Here is a 10125-nt window from a genome sequence, read left to right as displayed (position 1 = left end):
GGGAGCTCAGGGGTCTGCTCGCAGTAGCTGGGAGCTGCGGGGTCCATCCAGGGTGGCAGGTGTGGCAGTGCCCTATTTGTATCCCCCCCACCATTTTGGCAGTGACCCTGGGTGGCCAGCTAAGAGAGTACAATCCTCAAACCCTTCCATTTAACCCTGACCCCACTCCCCAGGGCACCGGACCTGCAAACCCAACAGAGTCTGGGGGTCGGGGCGGTGCCCGCTTCAGCCAGGGTCCACCACCCAGGGCAGGTGGAGAGTCCAGGGCTCAGCACAGCATCCCAGACTGACGTGCTCTGGCCCAGGCTCCTGGGTCCTGTTCCCCGAGGGCTGTGCTGGCCCCGTAGCTGGGCCCCGCACCAGGGAGGCTGTTATAGGCTGTGAGTGGTCAAAGGGCGGTAGGGAGCTGAGGAACAGCGGGGGCCCCAAGCAGCAGGAGGACAAGATGGGGAAGCACTGTGGCTGCCTGCACCATGACATCAACTAGTGCAGTGGCCGCTTCACCCTGCCCGACTCTGCCTTCTGGTCTCTGACATGTGCCATGGGCCAGACCCTTGGAGGAGAGGTTCCCTGCCCGACTCTGCCTTCTGGCCTCTGACATGTGCCATGGGCCAGGGCCTTGGAGGAGAGGAGGTGGGGCTGGCACTTCTCTGAGGAGGAGCAGGGAGTGGAGCCACAGGGAGGGGCAGGGCCTCATGGCAAGGAGGGTTGCAGCTGCCACAATTTTCTGTCTTATTCCCCACCACCAGAAGAGGCTGGCACTGCCCACTGCTGGCCATGGGGTCTTACTGTTTTTTCTGACAGGTTTCAGAGTAGCAGCCGTGTTAGTCTGTATTCGCAAAATACTGTAGCTCACGAAAGCTTATGCTCTAATAAATTTGTTAGTCTCTAAGGTGCCACAAGTGCTCCTTTTCTTTTTGTTTTTTCTGAGAAACGCTGTGCGTTACTTTGACTGGCCACTGGGTGTCACCGCTGCTCTATGGTAGAGACAGTCCATGCGGTACCCCTGACTAGCCATCGGTGTCACAGCTGCTCCTGAGTAAACAGTCTGTGCATTACTCTGAGTGGCCACCGGGTGTCACTGCTGCTCCAGGGCAGATGGATTTTGTGATTTACCCTGACTGTCCATTAGGTGTCACTGCTGCCCCAGGGCAGATGCAGTCTGTGCATTATCCTGACTGCCCACCCACTGGCTGTCACTGCTGCACCAGGGAACACCACGAGTGACTTACCCTGACTGGCCTCTAAGATAAATGTGTGGTAAAGGCTGAGTACAGACTCCTGCTTCCCTCTAGCTGTGGCTTGGTTTCCTGCTCATTCTGGGTATGAGGGGAGAATTTCCCCACCTTGGGAGGAGCTGATCTTCCAGGGCAGGGGGAAGCATGTCCTCCTGAGCAGGGGCCTGGAACCAGGAAGTTGAGTACAGGTGCTGAGTTTGTTCTTCCTTATGACTTCTCTCTAAGGTGTTGGCCAACATGCTTTCTCCTTGCCTGTTGGTCTACAGCCTCCCTTTGTAGACATGTTCACCTGAATGTGTCTAGTGGTGAGTGAGACATAGATGTCTATAGCTCTCTGGGCAGATCTACTGTGTGTGTAACCTTGAGAGCGTGAGCAGTGACATGCACTACCCAGGGGGCATCATTATGTTAGCAGAATGAGGTCATGTTAGCTGTTGTGAAGGGTTTTTCAGGCTGAGATTTAAAGGGAGGAGGATGTAATCCTTAAACTTCTACAGATGAGGAAACAAGCACGGTTGAGGCTGAACCGTTACACCATGGAACAGTACAGAAAATTGTAATTACATATAACTGAGTTTTTTAGTATGTCGGTCATGCTTATCGCGTGGGCAGCCTACTCTAAGGAGTAAGGATGTATTCTGATAGGCTGGTAGTTTTTTTTTTTTAAATGTGCGGTGGTGGACTGTGCATTCTAGTATCTCTCATTCCAACGCATCTTTGTATAACAGTGCTACTTAATCTCTGTAATCATGTATAGAAAGATCTGTTTCTGCATTTGTACTGTCACAGAAGATTTTTTACATCACAAACTACTAAAGATTTGGGAAGAGGGGGCAGGTTCCTCCCCTTTCCCTTCACTCTGAACTACCTGTACTGTGCTGGAGGGGAGTTATCCCAGGATTTCTGCAGGTCCCTTTTTGCCCCAGCTCTCTATTGAGATGTCACATTAGGGACCAGGCACTAATGGCACTAAGCAGGTGGTTGGATGGAGGAGAAAAAGGTGAGAGACGTAGGGTGTCTTTGCCTACAACGCTTATTGGACTTTGGAGGTGGCATGGGAGATGGAGTGGCTTGTGCTTTCTTCCACCATGGAGTGAGGAGCCAGAAACTTCTAGCTGCCAGGGGATGGTGGGAAGCACAAGCTGCTCCGAGAAGTGTCTTCAATATTTGCAACAGCGTGTCCCAGAGGGAGCATCCCTTGCCTGTGGGAGCAGCCAACCTGTCAGTGAGATGGATGGGTGACCCCTCCCGGGATGGGGGACAGTAGGTTACAGGGGGGCAGCCTTAGCCATTCTTCCCCCCACCCTCACACATCCACTTTGCTTCTCCTCCTTTTCCTACGTCTGCCTCAGTTTCCTCCTCTGAAACCACTTCAGCTTCTGCTCCTACCCCACCAGACACTCACCCCCTCACCTAGCTAAAGCCCCCTAACCCCTCTCCTTCCCCCATCCCCCCTAGTTCGCGCACCCCTTCTGCCCCTGTCTAGGCCCGTGAGCGAGGCCTAAACCCACCTGCCTCCCCTTTCTCCCCCGTTGGGCCTCGCCCCAACCCCCCCATCGCAGACCTGCCTGGAGCCCCAATCCCTCTGCCCCCGCATCCTCCACCTGCCCCCCGCCGTGGTCCCGCAGCCCCGGTCCCCACCCCGCCAGCCTCCGACCCTGGGGCCCATCCACAGCCTACCCCCTATTGCCACGGGCCCAGGGGAGTCTCGCTGAGGGGGGAAGGGAAGGAGTCGCGCCGCAGGGGCTTGTGGGAGATGTGGTGCGCCCCGGCCTACAACTCCCATCGGCCACCGCGGGGCCAGCGGCACCATGGGAGCGGCCAGGGGGCGGGGCCCGGCGCCTCCTGTGCGGGCGGGGCGGGGCTTTTGGCCTGACAGGTTCCGTGGGCCGAGAGGGGCTGGAAACGGAAGTGGTTGGAAGAGGAAGTGACATCAGCGGTCAGGACGCCAACCTTGTTGTGTTCGCGGCTTTCAGGCCGTTCCTGGGGCCTCTGTTCCCCCTTCCCAGTGCCCCCCAGCCCAACCCCCTACCCCGGGGCCCTCACCCCCCTTACTCCCCCCCAGCCCAACCTAGCTTGCTCCCCAGCCCATCTCTCCACCCGTGGGGCCCCTCAGCTCCCCTTTCTCCTCCCTCCCTAACACCCTCCAGTCCGCCCCAAGCTGCCCCCCCCCGTCTCCCTCAGTTCATCCTTCCACTCATGGGACCCTTCCCAGCTCGCTCCAACCTGCATCCCCCAGCCCATCCCTCTACCCATGGGGCTCCTCAGTCCCCATTTCTCCTCCCTCCCCCCCCAACCTGCCCCCCATCCCTACCCTTCCCCCATCCATTCCTCCTCCCGTGGGGCCCCTCAGCCCCCATGTCTCCAACACTGTTCTATCTCACCCCAGCCTGCACCCCCAGCCCATGCTGCCATCCATAGGGACTGCTCAGCCCCCCCCATACCCTTCCCCCCCAGTACCTCCTTCAATCTATGGGGCCCTTTAGCCTCTCTTTCTCCTTCCTCCCCAAACCCCTCCCCCGTACACTTCAACCATCTCCCCTCAACTCTGGGACCCCCATCATCTCCTTCAGTGATGCCCCTCACTGGGACCCATTCAACATCCTCAGGCTTGCCCGCCCTCTACTTACCCCACCCCAACCTGCCCCTGCACGTGGACTTTCCCTTGGCCCTTCCAATCCACCCCATCTACTTCCCTATCTCAGGGCACCCCAACATCCTCCAGAGCACCCCAACCCCCGTTGACTCCCCCACGCCATCCACAGCCTGCCAGATTTCCCTCTCCAATTCCTGTTCCCTCTCAAATCTGCCTGGTTCCCCTTCCCAGCCACCCTGGGGACCTCCAACGCCCGTCCACCCTGCCCTTACTCCAGATGTGGGCAAACTACGGCCCATGAGCCATATCTGCCCCGAGGGACCCTCCTGCCCGGCTCCTGGCGCCGGAGGCTAGTCCCCGGTCCCTTCCCCGCAGCCTCAGTGTGCTGCAATTCCGGTGCAACACTCTGGGTGGCCAGGCAGTGCAGTTGTAAAGATGCAGCCTGATCCGGTGCTCTGGGCAGCGCGGCTGTAGCGCCGCCCGCCACCGGTGCTCCAGGCAGTGCAGTAAGGAGGCAGAGAGTAGCGGGGGTTGGACAGAGGGCAGGGGAGTTGGGAGTGGTGGTCAGGGGCAGGAGTGTGGATAGGGGTCGGGGCAGTCAGAGGGCGGGTCACGGGGGTTGAAAGGGGGCAGGGGTCTTGGGGGGACAGTCAAGAAGGAGGGGGGGATTGGATGGGGGCGGTCTGGGGGGCAAGTCAGGAATGGGAGGGGTGTTGGATAGGGCGGCAGACGGCAGTAAGGGGTGTGGGGTTCAGTGGTGGTCAAGGAACGGGGAGGGTTGGAGGGGGCAGGAGTCCTGGTGGGGGGCATCAGGGGGCAAGAAGCAGGGGGATCGGATAGGAGGCAGGGGCTGGGCCACGCCTGGCTGTTTGGGCAGAGACAGCCTCCCCTAACCAGCCCTCCATACAATTTTGGAAACCCAATGTGGCCATCAGGCCAAAAAGTTTGTCCTCCCCTGCCTTCCTGTCTGGGGTTTCTGAATCCCACATTGCTTCGGTACACCTTGGGTACCCTACACTCCTCTACCCCACAGTGTAGCCCTCACCCCAGACAGTCATTCATACAACTAAGCCACTGATGCACGTACCTCAAATTGCCTACTAAACTTGTTCATCGATCAGCCCCATGGGCTGACTCTCTCCTTTCCTTTCCTTGTGCCGTTTCCCTTCATAGGACATGGGTAGGCATGCTAGGTGTGCATCCCCACAGGCTAGGTCTTGGGAGCCATGAAGAAGTAGGAGGGGATGAAAATCATGCAGGGCAGTGGGTGCGAAAATGGAGCAGTGACTGTCTCTGTTAACTCGGTCTATGTACATCCAGTGGGGCCGACGTAGATGGGATGGGAGAGGGGGGCAGGGATCAGGGAAAGATTAAACACACCAATAGAGTTCTGTGTAGTGATGGTTCTTGCTTGGCTTTATTAGTTTGCAGAGGAATCGTCCAAAAGCCCTAGCCAGAGGAGAAGGTCGCAGAAGTGGACCTGAGCAACCTGGACATCCTTCTAAGGAGACATGAATAGTCCTCATGTTTCTGCCTTCTGCATAACTGGCTGTGAGTAAGAGGTCAGTGCTTTGAATTTCTCATCTGTACTCGCTGTAGTTTTGTTCAGAGGCCGTATGCTTCCTCGTTGAGTATGAGGCTCTGGGATTAAGGCTGGGGAAGGGACAAGAGTCTCCTGAACAAAGTGACTATTTTGGGTGCCGTTACAATGGATATCTTCCAGTTGCAGTTGTAAAGTAGTAATGAGAGATGAGTTAAGGGCGGATCCCTGGGATACGGGAGATATGAAACGAAGAGACAACGTGACATTGCAGACAGAGATGCTAATTTTTGTTGTTGTTCCCTCTTCTGCTGGGTTTAGTCCCAAGGAAAAAGAAATCAAGTGTCAGAGTCTACTGCCCTCATGTGATGGAAAGAGAGCAACAAGACCGTGAGCGTTGTTGATGCCACGGAAAAGTCATCCAACTGGGAGGACAACAGCCGCCATCCTCGGTGATGCAAGAGTCTGTTTTGGTGATTGCTTTGCTCACGGCCCACCTCGCTCCTGGTAGGGACGCCCCTTTAGCTGGGGCTGGGTTTGTAAGAAAATGTTCTTGACTAGCTGCTGGTCATTTCTCTGGCCCGGAGTGGTGTGTCCTCTGCAGCAGAAGGTTCGATCCAGGAGGATGACTCCAAGTGGTGAGTCGCTTGCCTTCTTTCTATGTTTTTTCTCTGTCTCTCTCTCTCTTCTTTAGTATGTTGGCCAACACACACCCTCCCCCTTACCTTTCTGTTCTTACCTTTCCTTGTGCCTTCTCCCTTCATAGGATACTGGGAGGCGTGTTAGGTGTGTATCCCCACAGGCTGTGTCTCGGAAGCCATGAAGAAGTAGGAGGAGACGAAAATCATGCAGGGCATTTGGTGCGAGAGTAGAGCAGTGACTGTCAGTATTAACTTGGTCTCTGGTCATCAAGTGGGGCCAATGTAGATGGAATGGAAGAGGGAGGCAGGAATGAGGGGAAGATTTCAGGTACCAATAGAGCTTTGTGTAGCGATGGCTTCTGCTGCTGCTCTTGCAGAGGAATTGCTGAGGAGCCCTAGCTGGAGGAGAAACTGGCAGAGGTGGACCTGAGCAGCTTGGACATTGTTCTAAGCAGACGTGAACAGTCCTCTGCTTTCTGCCTCCCGGTCAACTGGCTGTGAGTAAGCGGTCAGTGCTTGAAATTCCTCATCTGTACTCGCTGTAGTATTCTTCACAGGCTGTGTGCTTCCACGATGGGTACGGGGCTCTGTGGTATTAAGTCTGAGGAGAGGCCACATGTGCTGTGCAGAGTGACTATGTGGGGTGCCATTGCAAGGGGTGCTTTTTGGTTGTAATGCTAAAGGTGTAATGGGAAGAGGGTTAAGGGCGGAGTCCTGCCATGCAGGAGAGGGGAAAAGAAGGGCCAACGAGATGTTGCCGACTGAGATAGTAACTGATTTGTTTTTCTCCCTTGTGCTGGGTTTAGTACCAAGGGAAAAGAAGTCGCATGCCGGAGTCTACTGCCCTCGTGATAGAAAGCGAGTGACAGTGACAAGACCGCGAGTATTGTTGATGCCATGCAAAAGCCATCCAACTGGGAGCAGAACCGCTGCCACTCTGTGAGATAAGTGTCTGTTTTGGTGATTGCTCTGCTCATGGCCCACCTGGCTCCAGGTATGGACGCTCCTTTAGCTAAGGCTGGGTTTGTAAGAAAATGTTCCTGATTAGCTGTGGTTATGAGGGAGACAGGGTCCCCATTTTCAGGAGCTGCTCATTTCTCGTGCAAGGATCAGTGTGTCCTCCACAGGAGAAGGTTGCATCTAGGAGGATGACTTCAGGTGTTGAGTTGCTTGCCTTCTTCCCATGTGTTTCTCTTTCTTTCTCTCTAGTCTAGTGTGTTGGCCAACTCTCTCTCCTCTCGTCTCCTCGTGCCGTCTCCCTTCTTAGGACGCAGGCAGGGGTACTAGGTTAGCATCCCAACAGGTTAGGTCTCGGGAGCCCTGGAGAAGTCGGAGCAGATGAAAATCATGTGTGGCAGTTGGCGCTAAAGTGGACCAGTGCCTGTCAGTGTTGACTTGGTCATTGAGTGGGGCCAGTGTAGCTGGGTTTGGAGAGGGAGGCAGGGATGAGGGCAAGATTTCAAGCACTGGTAGAGCTTTGTGTAGTGATGGCTCAAGCTCGGCTTTTGCAGCTGCTCTTGCAGAGGAATTTTCCAGGAGCCCAGCCAGAAGAGAAAGTGGCAGAGGTGTAGCTGAGCATCTTGGGCATCCTTCTAAGGAGACATGAACAGTCCTCCCCTTTCTGCCTCCCGCATAACTGGCTGTGCGTAAGCAGTCAGTGATTGGAATTCCTTATCTGTAGTTGTTTTTGTCACAGGCAGTGTGCTTGCTTATTGGACATGGGGCTCTTTGGTATTTAAGGCTGGGGAAGGTATCACACTTACAGTTGCCATCTTTCACAGGGTAAATAAGCACCAGACTTTCACAATAAACCAAAAATCCCATTTCAAAACAAGGTAATCCATAAGAATCTGAAGACTCTGTGACTAGATCCCCCTGGCATGCAGTCTGGGAGTGTGGTGGGCCCACTGTGCACCCGTGACTCTCTCCCCCACTTTGCCTTTCCTTGCCCGGTGCCCTTGCTTGCCAGGAGCTGATTTAAAAAAAAAGAAGTAACAAGCTGCAAGGTAAACAAGCAACAAGCCAGCAGCCAAAAACTCAGCAAGAAGCAACTCTCAAGCCAATTAAGCGAAAAAAAAAAGCCCAATTTCTGCATTTTCCCCACAGGTTTGGTGTGTTTGACGAGAGACTGCTGTGCAGAGTGACTATTTCGGGTGTCATTGCCAGGGGTGCTTTCTACTTGTAGTCCTGAAGGCGTAATGGGAGGGGGGTTGAGGGCAGAGCCCTGGGGTGTGTTAGATGCAAGAAGAAGAGCTTATGCCACATTGCCGACTGAGATGCTAACTTCTTTGTTTTTCTCCCTTGTGCTGGGTTTGGTACCAAGGGGAAAGAAGTCAAATGACAGAGTTTACTCCACTCATACGATGGAAAGCGAGTGAGGGCAGGGAGACCGTGAGCCTTGTTGAAATGACAGGTTTCAGAGTAGCAGCCGTGTTAGTCTGTATTCGCAAAAAGAAAAGGAGTACTTGTGGCACCTTGGAGACTAACAAATTTATTAGTCTTATTTATTTATTAATAAATTTGTTAGTCTCCAAGGTGCCACAAGTACTCTTTTTCTTTTTGTTGAAATGAGGCAGGAGCCATACATTTGGGAGTGGAGCAGCCGCCACTGTCAGTGAGATAAGTGATATATTTTATGCAAGATAGTCTTTTAAGGTATCATTGGAAAGGTTATAATTTACTGCATGTGATTATCCAATTTGTACACATGTATCATTTCTGTATCTAAAGTTGGAAATATTGACTATGTAACAATTACAACTGGGTGTATACTTGGGAAACAGCCACTGGACAACACGCCATCAGCCTTGATGGGCCATTAGGAAGAAACAATAAGATTTGAAGACACTAATCTCTCTCCTTCCTGAGATGCATCCTGGGACGTAGCTGTGACGCTACTAGGTCAGGTGGTCCTGTCACCTGGTACTAAACACTATCTTGGACTTCTAGTAATTTTCCACTAAAAGGAGGGGGAGGTCAAGACTGGGAAACAAAAGATTCCCGCCTTATGTAAATCTTACTTAAGGCCGGGGAGTAATGCAAACAGGTCTCTTGTCCAAGTAGAAAGACTGCTAAAAGTACCTGAAGGGACAAAGGAACTGAGCAGGGGGAAAGTCCAGGGCTGAGTCCAGACTAAGACAGGAGTCTGGTCTGTAAAGAGAAATAACTGGAAATCTCAGCTACAGAAACCCTGCAACTTGCCTAAAAACAACATTTAGGGTGAGAAATTACTTCTTGAATCCAGTCTATTTAAGATTTTAGGCTTAGTATGCGAGTTTGTTTTATTTGCTTAGTAATCTGCCTTCTTCTGTTTGCTATCTCTTATAATCACTTAAAATCTTCTCTTATAGTTAATAAACAAAAACAAGTTTATTAAACCCAGTTTTTGCAAATTCTAACTGGGGGGGCAAAAGTTGTGCATATCTTCCTTCACATTGAGGGAGGGGGTGAATTTATGAGCTTATTTTGTATAGATTTCTCTATGGCCCAAGACAATATTATTTTGGGTGTACTTTCCCGAGGGGAATTGCATTTGAGTGCTGGGTGATTTCCTAGCTGAGTCTTCTCACAGAAATCTGTTGACAGACTCTGTGTGATTCTACAGCTGGTGCATCCCTACATGTGTGTGTGTGTGTGTGTGTTGCCAGAGGCTGGAGAGCCTAAGTCAGCAAAACGGGGAGAGGGAGGCCAAGCTAGTGTAGCAGGTAGGCTCAGTGAAATCCCAGTATATCAGGTGGCATCCTAGACCGGGGGTCAAACCCGTCACAGGGTGGCCCCCTGAGAAAAGACCTCTGCATCTAACTGGGGCACAATAAGCGTGGAGGAATCCTTTGTGCCCTCCCAAGGAGTTGTCAGGTGCTATGGAATCTTCCTGAAGTCCGGTAACTTCATGGAGAGCAACTTAACTGTAACAAGAAATGCTTAGTCCTCAGGTGTCTTCCTTCTACATCATTGGGTGAGCTTCCCTGGTCATGCCACTCTCTGAAGCAGGCAACATTCAGTAGAGGACGTGAGCAGGGGTCTGCGAGTAGCCCTCGGCCTGTGTCTCCACTCACCAGGTTGCACCACCCAGGGCCTGTGGAGGGTCCAGGGCTATGCACAGCACTCTCG

General features: G+C 53.2%; 2 long non-coding RNA genes and 1 pseudogene across 3 annotated transcripts; all 3 read left to right on the top strand.

The window, feature by feature from the left end:
- The window catches only part of LOC119846229, a 68447-nt pseudogene extending 62617 nt beyond the window's left edge, over nucleotides 1-5830 (top strand).
- Nucleotides 5831-5954: 124 nt separating this feature from the next.
- LOC122457160 lies at nucleotides 5955-7372 on the top strand. 2 transcript variants are annotated; one of them, XR_006276546.1, is made up of 3 exons: nucleotides 5955-6012; nucleotides 6393-6512; nucleotides 6822-7372. It is a non-coding gene; the product is annotated as an uncharacterized LOC122457160 (long non-coding RNA). The 2 variants fall into 2 exon arrangements; XR_006276547.1 differs by having other exon boundaries at nucleotides 6393-6523.
- Nucleotides 7373-8579: 1207 nt separating this feature from the next.
- LOC122457162 lies at nucleotides 8580-9796 on the top strand. Its single transcript, XR_006276549.1, has 2 exons — nucleotides 8580-8625; nucleotides 9079-9796. It is a non-coding gene; the product is annotated as an uncharacterized LOC122457162 (long non-coding RNA).
- The last annotated feature ends 329 nt before the right edge of the window (nucleotides 9797-10125 follow it).

The sequence above is a fragment of the Dermochelys coriacea genome, chromosome 21 (assembly GCF_009764565.3).
Source record: "Dermochelys coriacea isolate rDerCor1 chromosome 21, rDerCor1.pri.v4, whole genome shotgun sequence".
In the NCBI taxonomy this organism is placed as follows: Eukaryota; Metazoa; Chordata; order Testudines; family Dermochelyidae; genus Dermochelys; species Dermochelys coriacea.
The sequence above is the reverse complement of the archived record's forward strand: the minus strand, read 5'-3'. Positions and strand labels throughout refer to the sequence as shown.